The sequence below is a fragment of the Lissotriton helveticus genome, chromosome 9, assembly GCF_964261635.1.
Source record: "Lissotriton helveticus chromosome 9, aLisHel1.1, whole genome shotgun sequence".
In the NCBI taxonomy this organism is placed as follows: Eukaryota; Metazoa; Chordata; class Amphibia; order Caudata; family Salamandridae; genus Lissotriton; species Lissotriton helveticus.
Window position 1 is genome coordinate 1,026,065,465 of NC_136070.1, and position 19,357 is coordinate 1,026,084,821.

Here is a 19,357-nt window from a genome sequence, read left to right on the forward strand (position 1 = left end):
GGGTAAAATGCAGAGCCTGCGCTTAAGTAAAACAACATTTTACTAGCCCTCTCCCTTCATAATTTGGCCCCAGTTCATGATTCACCAGGCTACCTGGGGGGTCCGTAGCTGACAGCATCATAATCAGCATTAGAGCTGGCCACTCTGGGGAAGGATGAAAAGAGCCCCATCAGACCCCTGCGGGCAGCTGCTTTCCAGTGGACCCCTCAATGAGTGTGAGGGAGCTGCTGCTTTGTCCAGGACAGGCTCGGTCACTGTCCCTGGAGACAGGCAGGAGAAGCTGCTGGTAGCGGCCCGGAAACGGGTTCCTGATCAATAATACCTGCTGGCTCCTGGCAGTTGCCATGCTATTATTCCAGCACTGGATTGTACACTGAAAGAAGGAGGGGCTTCACACAAAACCGCCTGATACACCACAAACTTCATCAGATCAAGCTTCCCTCTTACAGGAAACAGATCCAGAACTGAAAAGAGAAGTACAAGATTCCATCACACACAACAGCCTGATACAGCATGGATAAGCAACAGCTCAACTTCTCTCTCAAGCAGAATAGATAGAGTGAGGAAATAAAAAATATGAGCTTACCTGACACAAAATACTGGTATGGCAGGGCATGATTGCTGCAGTAAAAGTAAATGGGAGTTCATGAAACACAATCACAAACCTTGGCTCATCTTAGAGGTAGAAATCCCTCAATCCAAGGAGATGCTATTTCACCTATTTTAACTGCCAGGCCTACCAGTTACTGGTGCTCTTTGTGTATAGTCGGCGCCGGCCATCAAGTGCTGCCTGTTCACTATCCACTGCATCACCAACATGAAAACTTCATAAACCCTGCAGCTGGATGTTCAGGTTTTTCAACGCAGTGGCCATACGAATAAAAATTCACTTATTTTGAAGTCACCTAATGATGCCACCATTTTATCAGACCCAACCTAAGGCTGAGTCCAGCTCCCTCTGAAGCAGCCAATTACGCTCACAGATTTTGGAAGTAACATGCCCACAGTGCATTCTGGAACAAGTTGTCATCAAATGATTATTTGCACCGCTATCACAGTGATTGTAGATAACACAAACCCAGCAGACAGCCAGCTCTGGGAATCGATAGGTGATTAGGCCATTGCAGGCATGTATATGCAAATAAATAAATAAATAAAACAGGGGCTGGCTGTGCTCTTATCTGTGTGAGCAGGCTGGAGGGGTCCTGCCAGGACATTGCTGCGGGCGATTGGAGGAAGAGACCCTTGGCAGGAAGCAATATGGGGGGGCGGTGTCTAACATGGGACTGAGAGGCATGCATCATTGTGAGCAGGGGCTAGACAGTAGGATGAAAGAGGGAGGAACCGGAGAGGAGGGAGGGATCGATTGAGGGGAGAAAGACTGAGCAAGAAGGGGCCAGTAGGAGGGATGGCTCAAGGAGGAGAGAAGAAGGAGAAACCGTAGAGTAGGGCAGGATCTGGGAGGGGAGAAATCATAAATTAGGTGTGCCTAGAAGGATTCACAACGTGAGGAGGAGGAAAGAGGGAGGCATAGGAGAGGAGGGAGCAGCGGTCAGATGTGGCGTAATGGGCAGATTGGTCGACCTTGAAGCTGGGGAGCCAGGTTCAAGTATCTGCGTCTGCTCAAGCATCCTGTGATTCTGTGCAAATCACCTAATCTCCCCTGCCTGAAATTGAATGTATCCATCTGTAATGCAACTGGTGGTCATGTAACGAGCTCTGCTGCCTCCGGGTCAAGTTTGCGCTATATAACACTACATAAAAAAATTAAACAAGAAAATAAGTGGGTGAGGGGGTAGCGTGGGGAGAATAAGTGATCGCAAAGCTGAAACACTGAAGACGGGTGCAAAATCCAAATAAAAAATAGCAGTTTTGTGGAAGGGGTGGGGGGTATGGGGGAGATTAAGTGGTGGCCAAGTTTAATAAACACTGAAGATGGATGAACGGCCCAGCAAATGAAGCAGCGACCACGAACATTTCATGAAGCCCGTGCAAGAAGCAAACAAAACACTTAACACGAACCGAGGCAGGCCAACAAAAAAAGAGTGTTCTCAAAGTATCCTAAATAATCTGAAGAGTAAGAGCACATGTATTAGGGGCAGTCCTCATGGGAGGATACAAAAGTCCAAAAGGAGGGACTACTAAGCCTATTCACCAATCAAATGCAGGCATTTATAAAGGACAGTAAGAGGAGCCAATTGAAAAGATGGTCACTGCTCAAAGTCCATATAGTAGGAACAACATATTTTGAAGAGACAGCGCATGCGCTGCCTAGGAGTAACCTAAAAACGGTGACCCAGGAACCTTTCAGGCCTCTATCTGAATGAGGGTATGGTCACCGGTTATACCTTACCGCGGAGATCCCTGCCCCCCTTCAAACATGAGACTGGTTCTCAACTTAAATGAAAGACAGACCTGCAGCTTTATAGAGCTTGTCATCCTTTCATTAATGCGCAAAGCGCGTTGTCTGTAATAAGGAGAATTGTGAATCTGATAATGGAAAAGCAGCGTGGAGCAGAAATCACTAGATGGACTTTGTCTGAGTTATGACTTTTGCATCACTCTCAATGCTTCTGCCCAGTACATCTCTGCCTTCCTAATCAGATCATCTTTTCTTCCTCATCTCTGCCAAGGACAGTATCATTAGACCAGCAGACATACATATCGCAACACCTGTATGACCTGATTTGCAATAGATTACTGTAAACGAAAGAAATATTGTATTTTCTGCAAAATGGCTGAACCACAGACAGCCCAAACTCAGCAGTGGCTCAGAGAGGTCAAGGAAATAGCATGGTGGACTACCAAGTTTGTTCACTCACAAAAGGGTAATAGCGTGTCTCGATGGTATCTAGCACCACCATGCCTCACCACTGCGCCCCAGCCACCCCCATCACCCTACAAACATAAGCCCCACACATCCAGGACACCACCACCCAGCAAACACCAGACTGTCTTCTCTATATGTCTCCATGTGTTTATGTTTATTATTGTTAACATGCATTATAAATCTTGATGCATGTTAACATGATCAAGGTGTTGGATGGAATTTAGTGAGAGGATCACGGAACATAAATATTATAGGCTTGTTTTTATTTTAGGCATTAGCTAATGTGAGTTTTTGTGTTTCATTTGGTTCTATTGAGTTGTTTGTATATGCTAACTTGTCACACCTTTTTGCTTATGTTGCTTCTGATAGAATTGTATTTTTCAATTCTCTGCACAATCATCATGGAAGCTGCTAGAGAAGTGGTGCTAGCACAGGTTCCGCAAGACCTACTCAGTGGGTCCATGGCTGTTTTACAAAATTAAATATTAATAAAATAATAAATGAAAATTAACAAAGTGTATACAAATGAAAAAGCAAAATCGAAAAATTTAAAACATGTTTGATTGTGAAGTACTCAAAATAATTCAATATTTGAGCATGTGTGTGGTATATACTTGATTTTGTATTTTTGTTTTGAGGTTCAAATCCTAGAAATTGCCCCAGTTCCCAAAAAGGCTTAAAAGTAGTTTGCACAATTTGTCACTTCCTGTTCGGGTTCAGCATGGACAGTGCTAGGTGTCCAGGTTTCTGTTCTGGATAACAAAGAGAGGCAGAAAGGACATCACTTCGTCCCTCATGGATGGGATTTCTGTATTTGACATTCTGACATTCAACCGTCCCAGAATATGTATTGCATACTGATGTTATGGAATCTGAGACTGTTAACAAACAAATAATTTATAATAAGCAGTTACTTCTGGTTGAAAATGTCTTCTACTGAATATCCATTCCATTCGATACATTTTTTTGGGTCTCAAGGCCAATAAAAGTACATATCATACAAAAACACAAAAAATATATACAATTGAGTCATGGATATACACAGCCATACAATTACTTCATGTGCCAATACAAAAAGCTGTACATTTAAAAACCTGTTAACCATATTACAGTGCATTTTAGGTTCTTCGAGGACCTAGTCCTGGTCCAATATTAAACTACAGTACAGACATCTGTTAAAAAGGCAAGTTCGAAAATCTATAACCAATAAAAACAATTAAAATTGAAAGAATAAAACCAGAGTACAACGAATGGAAATAAGTGTGAACCGTGATTACTAATTTATAAAAGTCCACCGTATGTGCCACATAGAGTTTAAAAAACGAAATACTGCGAAGACAATGGGGGCACGTGTGTCATACTTTAGGACTCTATATGCCACAGCGCAATGTACAAAGCCTAAGTTCCTGCATAGTTGGATAAGCAAGCGCTGCCAAAATAATGTATAGGTGGGGCAAAAGAAGAAAACATGTAGCTCTGTCTCTTCCCTGCAGTTACAGGCAGGACATCCACATCCGGTAGAGTCCCTAATCTAAACTCCACATAGCGTTTCCTAGCCAAATTTGGTTGAATGTCATCCAGGAAAGATTCCATACTATACTCGTCTTTAATTTGTATAAACCTAGCTGTCAAACAGCCGCAAGACTAGCTTTCCTGGGTGACTGAAAGTTTATCAATTCTATAGGATCTTATAGTTCCAACCTTGAAATTAAGGGGCATGATTCCTCTGGTGATATCCAAGATCTACTTTACCCAGTTTGTTGCAAAGGTCCCTTATGTGTTTAAACCAGGGTATTTTTATGGTGCCTGGAATACTCAGGAGCTCTTTAAGCTCAGATCAATAGGTGGCCAATTACGGGGTCACCCATAAGTGCCGCCAAAAGGTTACAGGTCTCAGGGCGATCTCTTCGCTAATAAGCCTAATGCCTTAATCCAGCCATAAAGGGGTGAGGAGGGTACTGGGGGGAGACCTAGCAACTGCCTCATAAATTTGTTCTCTACATTGTTCAGAATGGTAGTAGAGCAGTGCCCCGTACAATATAGCACCCCTCGCTTGAGTTTTATAGATTTCAACTATTGGCCCCGCTGGTTTAAATGTGGAAGTTCTATATAGTTTTGTAAGCCATCCCACTGTCTGAGCTAGCTGAAGGCTTGCTTTGGCCATCTGTGGCCCCCATTCCAGACGCTCTGTTACAGTGATGCCCAAGTAATCAAAAACCACCATCTTTCAAGCAATGTACCAAAGATGGGTTAGAGCGAGACTTCTTGGCAGAGTTGAAGACCATATATTTGATCTTTAGTGTATTAATCTCCAGCCCCAGGGTCTTCCAAAAGGCATTGAAGCTGTCAAGAATGCGCTGGATTCCCATTGGCGACTTTGTAAGTAAAAGGGTGTCATCAGCAAACATCATCGCTGGGACCTTACCAGAGGCTAGCCCAAGGGCATCATTGTCCTTGACCTTTCTAAGTTGGTCAATAAGTCAGTTGATGAATAGGCAGAATAAGGTGGGTGCGAGAACGCAACCCTGTCATACCCCTTTTGTGGTACTTTAATTTCTGTACTCGTGTAATAAACTTTGTCGTAGCATGACGATTTTTATATCAAAAGACCGAGAATGGCTAGTACACTATGTACAAGCATTTTCGTCATATTCCAGTAACAATTTCACCTCGAAATCGTCATTTTCGTTCTGAAACCCTTGGCATCCATTTTGTGTTGCCCTTTACATAGGCTATAATACACAGCTAAATTCGATTCCAAAAGGCCACGTACACCTTGATTGACTTTCCCCTGACCTGAGCCTGTTGGAACCATTGCCCCGGGCCGGACCTGTTTAGTCAGTTCCTCTCCCAGTGGCCGAGCAAGATAGCATCATGCCATAAACCTTTTCATCGCACACACACCCTGCCTTATCTTACTTCCATCTGTTCCTGCTCCTGCCTCCACGAGCTATTTATGACATGGGCTGTGATCTTACTGTTTTGGGTTTAGCCGGCCTTGTCAGCTAAAGAATGTATTCATTATGTGGACATTGTTTATGGCCTGGACTTATCTTGAAAGTGGGTTTTGCATCTGTGTGCACGTTCTGGGAATGTACTTCAAATATGTGCCTAGGGCATAATAATTTGTATAAAGGGTCTGTGCTCAGACCATTCAGCAGGCTATCTCATTCAGTCGCTTTTAGGCGTGGCTGGGCGACGTAGCCTCACAGTTGTATGTAATAAAGATGTCTTTTCATATTTCAGATTCTCTGTTGATTTCTTTGCTGCTTTTGAATGGACTACTTATGGGTAAGACCCCTGAGAAGGATATTGGGGATTCCTAGTACGTCAAATGGCGCCCATACAGTGGGCCTCGTCAAGCAGTGATTATCTGGAGAAGTAACTGTGTCAGAGGACAGAAATCTACGGGAAGGCAAGACAGAAATCTACTAAAAGAGGTACTGTGCACAGAGGTTCTGGGGGATTCTCTGTCTTTGCGGCCCAGTATATTTTTGATTTTTCTGACTTAAACTCTCCAAAAGATGTCACTCACGACTGAGGAACCCATTTTGGCTTAAGTGTTTTTTGCAGTTAGAACTTGGCAGTTAGAATTTGGACAACTATTTTTTTGCTATAGCTTTGAAGGTTTGTATAGGTTTGGATATGCGAATTGCAATTTGTGTAGGCGGATAATGAAGAGACTTTTCTCCATCTGCTCCAGTTGAAGTATTTGTGGGTCGCGCCCATTCCTTAGTTCTTTGGTATTTTGCGCTTAAGTTTATTTGAACATTGCAATTTTCAATAACCGAGGGTCTTGTAAATTTACGAGTGTATCGATAGAGATAACCCCTTGAAGTTTGGAAGCTAGATTAGTGGGATATAGGATGCCTGATCTTAGCATATTTGGAGATTTGTGTTGGCCAACTTTGGTATACGTTTGGATTTTCCGGCTTCCCCTAAAGGGAATATCTAAATAGGTTTAGATATAAAAACATATTTCTTCCTTGGTGATTTTTGTATCCCCAGGGAATTAAAATATGACATAATGCAAAACAAGGATCCTTTGCTCTGTGCAATTTTACATGCAAAACGATTTTTGGTGTTCTGCCACCTAAAGCTAGTATATTGAGTGTATTTTTGGTTTCCTGCACATACAGTGGTCTGTTGAGCTGTTTATGCAGTCTTTTTGAACACTATTGAGAAGTGTTTCTTGTAAATATGGTTACAGCTACAATGGTTGGGTTTTGAGTACAGTCTGGGCTGTCCTGTTTCAGTCCTATGTATTGACCTGTGGGTTCCATGTGTGTTTAAATGTGGTTTTTGCCGTTACTGTACTTCTGTTGTGAATAGCGTTGGCGCGAATTTATGAAACAAAATGCCTAAAAGCGCTGTATTGTGTGTGTCCTGAATGTTTCAACACTTTCTGTTTCTGTTTGAAATGAGCTCAAGTGTGTATTAAGAGTTTCGTGATGTTTTTCAGTTTGTTGGGTGAAATGTTGGATTAATTAATATTAGGTCGAAAATTACATGAACATGCAGCAGTTTACCATGCGACATGCTAAAATCGCTATATGTTGCTATTTAATTTATACATTAAGCAAAACGCATATGTGCAAAATGTTAAAGGATTGAAATTAGATAAAGTTAAAATTCGCATTTACTAGGAATATGAAAGGCCTCAAAAATAAATTGTGTGTTTTATAGAAAAACGAATTTATAGCATTTTTCGTACCTACATGCATTAGTATATGCATGCATACAAAACTGCCGTTACACGCTTAAAAAGGATAAAATTAGGAAAAACATTCAATGGATATAAATAAGGCCCCAAAATGAAAAAAACCAAATTGTCTATTTTTGCAAAAAAAATAAATAAATAAACAGCATTTTTTCCTTAGTTGCACTGTATTAGATGTTTACAGGCAAGCCTTTCAGCTGCAGTACATTTGATAGGAATGTTCATTCAGCCAGCACTTTTCCAGTTAAAGATGGGTGGAACTTTGCATAACCGTCCTTTTAAATGGATGTGGCGCAGAAATGTGACGCAGGAAAATGTCATGTTTAAAGTTAGGTTTATGTGCTTCAGCGCGTAAATGAACTCATCTAAAATTATAGGCAAGGGATGCAACTTACCTTTATATGTGGAATTCTCATAAAAAAGGAATAATTGGTTTTTATTGGAAGGAAAAGTCATTAATTATGAAAAAATAATTATTAAAAATAAGTGCTTTTTAATATCGTTTTTTGATATTTATAAAGCTTAGTACTCATGCTATGACCCCCTAGCATTAAAATTTGATTTAAGTTATGTGTTACTGAATAATTAGGTAATTTGCATGTTGGTTTTCGCTTGGCGCAGGCGTAAAACACTTTTTTTTCTAGGATTCATGAGAGATGCCCAATGTTCAACCTCTGTCATGTGTAAAGGACATTCTGAGGATGATTAATATGTAAAGCAATCATAGGATATTAACTTTTAAGTTCCCTAAATTCCAAAGTCGAAAGTGGGTAAATTAGACTATTTAAAGAGGCATTCTTGCCATTAGGGTAACTTTTACAGTGTCTTAGGCTTTAGTAAATACATACATTTAGGTATCATACAAGTTTGCCAGTTATTCTTATTTGGGGTTGCTATGCTGCCTCAGTGAGCCAATGTGACTGGTGCACAGGTTTTGTTTAATATCAGGATTGAAGGTTCTAGCTTTGGCAGGGCCTACTTGGACATTCATGTTTAGGGTTGATGAAATGGGTATCATTGCATAGGGTGGTAACAAGCAGTTGTTTTAAGCTGGTATGTTGTGTTGTTGTGCTCAGCAAATTCTTCACAGTGAATGTTTTCAAATTCTAAGAATAAAATACTTTTAGCCCTTTAAAGAAGTCATTTATAACACGTGTTTTTCAATAGGGTTGATCATTGGAGGGTTAAAAAGAGTGGGACAGTTTTTTTCATGTGTCAGCTCCAGGGACGAATAGGAGGGTGGTCAAGGTACGCACGAGTATGTCAGGTAGAGTTTGACCTGAAGGTCAGTGAGGTGGTGTTAGGAGTAAGTGAAACCAGATGTTCTGCTGAGGGCCTTTCGGACCTCAGGGCATTCTGGCGCAGGAGACGTAGAGTGTCTGTGAATGTGTTTTACTTTTGGAAAGTTGGAATTTAGTATGGTTAATCACAGTTGGTATTTTGTATGTTATGTACAGTCAGCAGTATGTTGAAAAGAGATGGGTTTTTATTATGACTTCTTTGCAAGGAAATGTTTGTGTGTTATTTTTTACATGATTTTGCATTTCCCCTGTATGAATCGTTCCTGCTGGTCGACACTGTAAGTTTTATTTGACAGTTCAATCTCCAGTGCTGGTGATGATCTCCTGTCAAAAGGGTGGGAGTAAGTGAAGGTGTAAATTTTGAGATTAAATGAAAGTATAATTTTGGTGCAATTTTGATTTTTGATTCTAGACCTGACAAATTAAGCAGGCCTGCATTGATGGGTTTTGGGCTGCATGAATACATGCGTCACTGCTTCTTTACATGTGCTATTGTAATTTGTCCATGCCTTTTTGTGCATGCTATACTGCATGTATATTTGATGGCTTGGTATATGTTGTGTGTATTTTATGTTGCTGCTTAAGAAATTATTACAAGTTTGCCTTTATTGCAAGGAGGCATGTATGACGATATGTGTCACTTTTACAATAATTAGGTAAAATTTGTGTTGATACTAAATTTCACAGACATGATGTTTGCATGCTGTGGACACGAATGGACAACACCTCACCAGTGTATGTCAAAATTTGGCCATAATAATATTGAAGTAAAATAAAAGAGATATACAGGAGTCATGATATTGCCCTCTCCCTCATGGACCAGGTAACTCTAAATTTATGTATCCTTGATTGGACCTAAGGATGAAATTATAGATTTGTGACTCTTGTTAAAGGTGACCTAAACTTTTCATTTTTTTTTCCCTGCAGAAGGAACTGGACCATTAACTGACATTACCGTATATGGTGTAAGGGCCAGTGGTAGAGTCCAAATTTCTGCACTATTTGTGACATTTGTGTCCATGCTTTTGGTATTATGTCACAAACAAGAATTTTTGTTCTTCCTATAGATTTTTCTTTTGTTGCTTCTCCCCTGACCGATGTCGCATCATGCTTAGTTATTGGGGATTTTAGTTGTGTCCTATTTCCATTTCCCTTTTCCATATTCCTTTCACCAGTCAGCCCATTTATTATTATGGGTGTATTGTTTATGTGCACAATTCTAGACTGGAGTGATGTATCAGGAACCCCCATGTTATGTAAAATGTTTTTTTCAGACTGATTGTCGGGGTAGTGACATGCTGGTTAACTGACCCAATATTATTAGTAAGACACGTTTTCCATCTCAATAGGAGATATCTTAAGTTTACCTTTTGAACACGACAAATTTTCAATGTCTATTTTAGTTTTTCAGTTCTCTTTTATTCCTGCTGCTTTTAATTTTTGGTGGGATCAGACGTGTTCTAATCATGCAAATACCAGGACTCTCTAGTTTTTGAACTTTTGTCTGCACATTTGATTATTAGCTTTTGTATTGCATAGTGCACTTCATGCACATTTTTTTAAAGAGACTTTTCTTCATGTCCTTGATAATCTGTATTATGTCATTTCTCTATTTGAGATGTTCTAGATAAGGAATTTAGGAGCACTTAATCATTGAGGAAAATATGTATTTGCACCATTAGACAATGCCACCATATGTAAAAACATCCATTTAGACAGAATTTTCATGTAGTTATTTACCCTTCGATGATGAAGGATATGCTCTCACACGGAAACCCAATTGAAAAGCCCAGAGACACCGTTTTGCCTACTGCATTTATGTTTGAATTGCTTTTTGAAAATGACAGTGCATTCTAGACCAAAATTGTCCCATGGCGTGTGGCCACTCCCTGGCAGATTGCAGGCCACCTGCTTGCAGTCCCCTTGTTAAAACTCATGAACTGTTTTTGCGCTTGATTTGAAGGAAACTAACAGTTGTGTCACATTTCCTATATCACTAGGTTCTGCGGGATCTTCCAGAGTCAAAGGAAGAGTGATACCCTGCAGACCTGTGATCGAGACTAAGCCCACTCTCCATCAGTGACAGATGAAAGACAGACTTCTTGGCTCTACAATTCCTGCAACCAGAAAGTAGTGTGACAGCAATCATCAGCGTGACAGCGATCATCAGCGTGCCCCCAATGGTACCTCCCAAGCAAGCCATTTGTTTCATCAGAAGGCGTTGTAAAAAGAAAAGAAAAGAGGAGCTGGTTTCAAAGATGCGAAGGATCCCTGTTGTTGATGGCAGGGCTGTCATCCAGTTTGTTCAGTTTGTTCAACTGTCATGTGCTTGAACCTCTGACAGCGCGCGGTCCCCTGATCCCCTTGGCCTGAGTTTTTGGCCCCCCACACACCTCTTTTCCTTTGCTCCAGCGGAAAGGCAGTGCACCTGAGGATAAAAAGGCACTACATTCCGGTGCCCATGAGAGAGCAGCTTGAGCGTCCTCTGACACTCAATGATGAGTGTTGGAGTCTGAAAGTGCTGCTGATCTTGCTGGGTTGTTTCTCAGTAGTGCTTGGATCTGCATGAAATGCTTTGTGCCCTTGATCAATGAAGGGCGCATCATTTGTAGTGTCTGCCACGAAGAAGAGACACTGGTGCACTGCCTTGAGACATTGAGACTTTGTGATTGAGCTATGAGTGTTTGCCAGGAGGGCACTCCAACGGATACTGAGTAACATCATTTTCATGAAGAGCCTGAATGAAGAGGCCCAACGCGAAGAAGACACTGGAAGCGGATTTGATGGACAATAGAAGCCTGCCAGGAGAGGCTTTGACGGACTCTGGGTATTTTCTGTGAGCTTGTATAGAATTGGAGTTTGGAAACTAATTTTTGCAGCTTTGCTAACATTGTTTTAAAGTACTATTCTCTTTAGTAGAAGCAGAATAACGTCCATTTTCTGTGAAAGAGTATTCCCTTTTCACCTCAGAGCATTAATGAGGGTCACCACTGTTTCACTTGAACATATAATGAATTACAGAAATGCATAGGAAGACCTAAAATGTACTAGATAATTTTAGGATTTACGTTTGCTTAGGGTTGAAGCCTCACTAGAATGCTAAGGAGATAAGATGGAAGCCCCAGATCTCTGAGCACATCCCAGAGTTTGTCCCTAGGTACAAGATCAAAAGCCGACTTTAAATCTATAAATAATAAATAGAGACTGCCACCCTTTATTGTTACCGTTTTCCAGAAAAGAAGTTGGAGTCTAAATATATGGTCGATGGTAGGGGTGTTTTTTCTGAAGCTGGCCTGATAGGGACTCAGGATCTCTTCTTCTTCCATACATGCCTGTAGGCGATCAAGAAGTACCAGTGCAAAGAGTTTCAGGGTAACATCAATTAAGCAAATCGGACTATAGTTGGTAGGTAAAAGGGGACAGCCTTTTTTAAAGAATGGGACTATTTCTGCCCCTCTCCAAGTATCAGGGGGATCCATACCGTTCATAATGGCATTGAATAGGGCCCACAGATATGGTCCTCAAATTTTCGGTTCCCCCCGAAAAAGGTACCCAGTTAATTTGTCTAGGCCAGGTGCTTTGTTACAAAGAAGCTTATTGATAGCTTTTAACATTTCAGACATAGTAATCCCTATAGCCACCTTCTGAGAAGATTCAGTGGATGTTATTAGGGGTTCAGCATTTTCAGTCACAACTTCCCTGCTAGTATATAGGAACTGGAAGTGATTCTCCCAAGCTTCAGATGCTATATTCGGCTCAATGGCTGGCTTCCCTTTGGGATCGCCTGAGCTCACTATTACCCAGAAGGTCTTCAGATCTTTATTGGCAAGTGCAAATTTAAGTGTTTCCCATCTATTTAATTCCCAATTTTTTTCCTGATGAATGATCTCTTAATACAGAAACTGATTTAGTTTGGTTCGATGCTTGCCCTTTGCCTTGACAGAATCCAGTAAGGCCTGCTTAGCTTTATGACATTTTGTGTTAAACCAGGTACATTTAGGCTGGATTTTCACCCTACGAAGTACCACTGGGTAAAATATATCTGCCAATTTTGAGGTTAGCTATATGTGTGTCTTTGCAGCCTTCTCAGCGGCTGAGGGAAAACCCTCTGCAAGTACAACCTCCCCATTTTTATAAGTATTAGAATTACTGACTGGTAGACTACAGCCACCTTCTGTGGTGACTGTTGGATTTGCCCCCACCTAAATTTCCTTCTTTTATTTGTGAGTGTTAATCCACTGTTCTGAGTTATAGGAATAGGATTGGAATTAGTGTGGCCCAAATTCAACAACTTCAGATCCAGGATCAAGGCGTTGTGATCACTGTCCTGCCTCAATATGACCGAAAAATCATAAACCTTTTGCCATAATCTAGTTTCCACTAGGATTAAATCCAGCAGGGACGCTTCGTCTACACTATTAAACTTTAGTTGCCCCGGATTATCTGGTTTTGTTTGGCCATTGCATGCTCTTAATAAATGAGCTGTGTGATTGAGTTATTCTGGAGTGCCAGAGGGGGCTAGGCTTTGATAGGTTGGATTTGTGGGTCTGGGATTAGCCATTGAAAATCTTCTTCACTGGGGTGGTGTTGCTTAGGTAAATAGGAGGTTCAAATGGGCAGTTAAAATCACTCCTAATGATCAACCAAATGGCTGGTTCAATGGTAGAAATAAAAAGGCCCAGTTGGTTTATGGTGGCAGATTCTTGGCTAATGGCACCAGGTCGAGAGTAGACATTGATAAAAGCAACTTTTATCTTTGTAGGGAAGCTGAGTAGAACACATTGCATGTCACTCGTAGAAGAGGACACCTGCTCTGCTCTAAAGCCCAAATGTGAACCACCCAAATGGATAAACCCACTGATGGTCTACTCCTTCCCCCTGAGGTCGCTGGAATATAGAATGAAGCAAAGCCCACCCTCTGGTTATCTTCCCTGGCCTGAGTTTCCTGAAACTTACATACGTCCTGTTTGTCCATGAAAAGCCCTCAATTGGGCAAGGGAGTTTACTTTTAAGCCCAAGAAGATTCCAGGATAGGACCGTCAGTGTATTCATTCATTCATTGTATCTTTATTTCGACAAATTTTGTCATAAAAGAATTCACAGAAATTGAGCAATTAAAAGAAGCAATGCAATGTACACAAATAATCAATGTAGTAAAAGCGACAAAGATGCAACTAACCACAAGACCTATTAATGCTTAGCAAACCACAGTTAATTGGAAGCATCCATAAGTTTATCCATTACATACCTAAAATTTCAATACATTCATCTATACATCTATACATCTGTAGCAAACGGATGTAAAAAGCTTACGAAAAATAGATCTACATTCAGGCAATGTTTGTTAACACCTCTAGTAAAAGAGAGGGACCCACAAACCAAAGGGGTGGGGTACAAACAGACTGTAAGTCAAGATAAGAAATCCCCTTTGGACAAATAGACACTGGCATTCACAGCTCATAGATCGCCTGGGAGCAATAACACTATTCAATACAACTATAAGTATAGACACTGGAGCCAATGGTGAATATGAAAAAATATAGTAGCAATGAAGAGAGAATTATAAAAAGTATACAATTTATTAAGATTTAAAAACATATGCTAAACAGCAAATATCACATTTGATACAGACATCAGAAATAATGTACATATACAGTCGGAAACATTAAAATAAGGAAAATAATTCCTATGATATTAGAACTCTATGTACAAGTATAGAACAGAATCACACTACACAATTCATAGTATATTGTAATTGGAGTGGTTACTGCAAAAACTTTGTGCACATTAGTTCAAAAAATAGCATTGACGCGTTTCGGTGGGCGTGAAAGTAGTGAGCCAACACCTTCTTCAGAATAAAATTAAAGAGTCCCACACACAAATACAATATCTTGTGCGAATCACCACTGGGTCCTTTGCATTCTTCAATAACAGGTCACGATACCATTAATATGGTTATCTTGATTCAAGCACGATCGTCTTTGTTGGAGACGACGGTCCCGGACAATCGACTTTTGTGAAACTAGCAGACTGCGGGCGGTCGAGCTTGCTGTTCGGGACCCGGGTGGAATAAACCACGTGCATTGTTTTTATTCTCTTTTGAGAAAAGTATTGATGGCACCGTGAGTCTACCTTTGCACCCCAAACTACCGTATTGTCAGATATCCACCCTCTGAAATTAGTATTACTAAAAAGGACGGCGTGATACGGATAGGACGCACGACGATCGTGCTTGAATCAAGATAACCATATTAATGGTATCGTGACCTGTTATTGAAGAATGCAAAGGACCCAGTGGTGATTCGCACGAGATATTGTATTTGTGTGTGGGACTCCTTAATTTTATTCTGAAGAAGGTGTTGGCTCACTACTTTCACGCCCACCGAAACGCTTCGATGCTATTTTTTGAACTACTGTGCACAAAGTTCTTGCAGTAACCACCCCAATTACAATATACTATGAATTGTGTAGTGTGATTCTGTTCTATACTTGTACATAGAGTTCTAATATCATAGGAATTATTGTCCTTATTTTAATGTTTCCCACTGTATATGTACATTATTTCTGATGTCTGTATCAAATGTGATATTTGCTGTTTAGCATATGTTTTTAAATCTTAATAAATTGTATACTTTTTATAATTCTCTCTTCATTGCTACTATATTTTTTCATGTTCACCATTGGCTCCAGTGTCTATACTTATAGCTGTATTGAATAGTGTTATTGCTCCTAGGCGATCTATGAGCTGTGAATGCCAGTGTCTATTTGTCCAAAGGGGATTTCTTATCTTGACTTACAATGTTTGTTAACAACCTTCTCTTGTTCCACATAGCTGCCAAGAATTTTGCTACAGCAAATACAATCACAGTGGATAGATCTGTTTTAAAAATCCTGTAGGCTTGCATACAATGTGTAAAGCCCAGGTTTTTGCATAGGGGAATAATCCAATACCTTCTAGACTTTTGGTAGGCTGGACAAAAGAACAATATATGCAAATCGTTTTCCTGCTCGCAATTACAACCGGGACAGTTTTTGGGAGAGGATGAACACCATTTACTCGTAAAAGCTCTGATTGGCAGGGTGCCGTATCTCCATTGCAAATACAATTTTCTGATTAAAACAGGATAAATGTCATCTAAAACCTGCTCAAAATGATGAGAGTCTTTAATCATTAAAAATGTTCCGGATAAGGTGCCAGTTCGTGCATTCTGTGTCAAGGCAGTTAGTTTGCTTTCATAGTACAACTTTACCAAATGCTTACGTGGGACCCCAATGCAGGCTGTCTCCGGGTCAGACCACAGTAGGGGAAGTCCTATCCTCCCAAATTCATCTCTCAAATACTTTAACCATGGGAGTTTCCCCACATTCGGGAGTCTTAGGATTTCCAGAAGCTCCTGCCTGTAATTCATGAGCTCTGGGGTCGTCCAATGCCTACGCCAGAATGTTAGCGGTTTAAGACCCAGTTCCTGACGCCCAGATCGAACCTCAGTGGTAAGAGAGGCGTGCTAGGGGGCAAAGCCAGGAGCTGACTTAAAAATGTATTTTCAGTGACAACAATCTCAGGTCTACACAGGTAACCCCAGAGTTCGCCGCCATACATTACTGCCCCTTGCCTGCAATTTATATATTTCTAGGGGTGGGCCAATCGGTTTGACGGAAGATTTGTTTGATAGCTTAAGGATGCCCCCCGCTAGTTGGGCCAATTTAAGTTGGGATTTAATTTGATGTGGGGCCTAGGTCATGGTTTCATTTAAGGTCACCCCAAAGTACTCAAAGGTCTGGACCCTTTCCAACCTAGCTGTGCCTATCCTCGGGCTTGAACGTGTGGTTGCTGGGGGATTAAAAATCATAAATTCAGTTTTGAGGGCATTAATCTCTAGTCCCCGTTCAAGACAAAATGCCTCAAAACCATCCAGCACGCGTTGAATACCCATAGGGTATTTAGATAATAGCAAGGTATCATCTGCGGACATAATCGCAGGCACCCGGCAACAAGCGAGCTTGGGGGCATCGCTGTTTGGTACTGCATTCAGGTGGGCGATTACCCCGTTGACATAGAGGAAGAACAGGGTCGGTGCCAAGACACAACCCTGTCTCACCCCTCTGTCAATGGGGAACCTGGGTGACAACACGCCATTTTTTCCACACCTGACCTGTGCAAAATTCTCCTTATGGAGCCGCAGTATTATGTTCAAAAGTTGGAGAGGGATGCCCAGCTCTAATAGCACAGATCATACTTTTCCCCGTGGGAGCAGATCGAAGGCCCCACGCAAGTCCACAAAAATTGTGTAAAGTGTACCACCCTCAATCCTGACGGTTTTCCAGAATAATAGGGTCAGACGAAAAATTTGATCCGTAGTGGATGTATTCTTCCTGAACCCTGCTTGGTAGGGACTCAAAATTGAACACTCCTCCATCCAGTCCAGGAGGCAGCCTAGCGAAAATCTTTTGTGGCACATCAATGAGGCTGATGGGCCTGTAGTTGGCTGGGAGAAGAGGAGAGCCCTTCTTGAAGATAGGGACAATCTCTGCTCCCAGCCAAGTACTAGGGACCGCCATTCCCCTCTGGACTGCATTGAATATAGCCGTTAAGTAGGGGGCCCAAACCATTGGTTCATGCTTGAAGAGGTCGCCTGGGAGTTTATCCAACCCCGGCGCTTTGCCGGCTGCAAGTTTGGATATTGCAACACAGACCTCTCCCTCAGTAAAATCAACCCCATCAATTTGGGCAAAAAGATTAAACAGCAACCCCCCTTGGTCCCCATCACATTCGGCATTAGCCCCTCCGTACAGAGTACAGAAGTGATCCTCCCACACATCCGCGGCAATGTTTGGTTCAGCTGTCGGTAGTGGATCTCCCGACCCCGTATTCACAATTAACCAGAATTTCCGAGCGTCTCTTATTTTAAGGGCAGATGTTAAGAAAGGCCAGTTATTATTGTCCCATTCGATCTTGGCATAGTGAATAAAGCGCTTATATTCCAGTCTCCTAGCTTTTATTAGTGCCTTGTTGTTGTTTTGCTTCACGGCCCATAGCAAATCTGCCTTCGCCTTTCTGCAGGCAGTATTATACCATGTGGCTCTATTGCCCCTGATTATCCGTTTTGACGCCAGGGGATTAAGAACCTCTGCTAGGGTGCTAGTTAGCTCCTGGTGGAGGTCCCCAAGTTTTTGGTATGTATCAGGAGTAGAAGGCTGCGAAATTAAAGCACCAACAGCTTCCAATACCGGGACAATCCGAGCATAAAGCTCGGCCACTTGCTCGTGATGTGTTACAAGTTTTTCCCATCTAGCTTGGCCTATTGTTAGATAGAAACGCCCTTGAGTCGAGAGCATCATTGGGCATGCGGATGTCTTTAGGGCTACCCAGAGAGGAAAACTCCAAGATCAGCGCATTGTGATCGCTCTCATCTCTAGAATTAACCCTGAAGTCGATGACCTTAGCCCAGGCACAACTTTCAACAAATATGTAATCCAAGCGTGACTCTTGGCCAGGCTTATTGAAAGTACATTTTGGGGGGATGCCAGATTTTACACGACCATTAGAGGCCCTAATTGAATGATGAATTTGGACGGCTAACGGCGTCCATGACCTGGGTGGGGGGCCCACTATTGGGGGTATTTTCCAGTGCTCGTCCTCCTCCAGGTTTGCGCCATCCATCAAGCCCAGGAGTGGCTCGAAATGACAGTTCAGGTCACCCCCTACCACAAGCGAGGTACCGTTGGGAATGGTGTTCAAAAATAAAGAAAGCTCCTCAATGGTTCTAGACTCGCTTGTAATATTCACAGGTCTGGAATTAACCAATGCGAGCCACTCTAAGATCACGCATTGGACATCCGCAGACGAAGTATTCATGGTCCTGACTTTACAGCCCAAATGGGAGCCCACCCAAATAGTTAGGCCCCCAGACGGGCGACCCTTCCCCCCCCCCCACCTAGCTGGAACTGAAAACGAGGCATAACCACTCCGTAGTTGGTCCTCCCTAGCCCAGGTTTCCTGGAAGAGGCACATGTCGTTCTTATCTATAAAGGAGCCCCACTCAGGACATGCCATTTTATTGCACAGACCTGCCAAACTCCAGGACAATATTGACAGTGAGTCGGCATTAATTCTGGTTCCCCGAATTGGGGAACTAGATCCTATTTTAGTTGTGTTAGCTAGTAGGATATGTAAAGTGTTTGGGCCTGTTATCTGGTTATCACAATTGCTGGGTCCAGTGGGCGCGCGTGCCAATGGCCTTGGGTGGTTACTCTCCCCATTGTCAGCTCCTTGAGACCTTCCTTCACTCAAACGTGTGACAGACCCCCTATTATGAATTAAGTTGTGGGTTGGATCATCAGTTGCCCAAGGTCGGCCTGCTACTCCATAATTATGCTGTAGTCAGTCGACCTGGTCCAGGCAGCTATACCGATTATAATTAGAATGTTGAGTAGACATATAGGTGTTGTGAGACTTGTCCCTATTCCCCCTGCTCTGCCCTCTGGATACCACCATGGTCCAGCCCT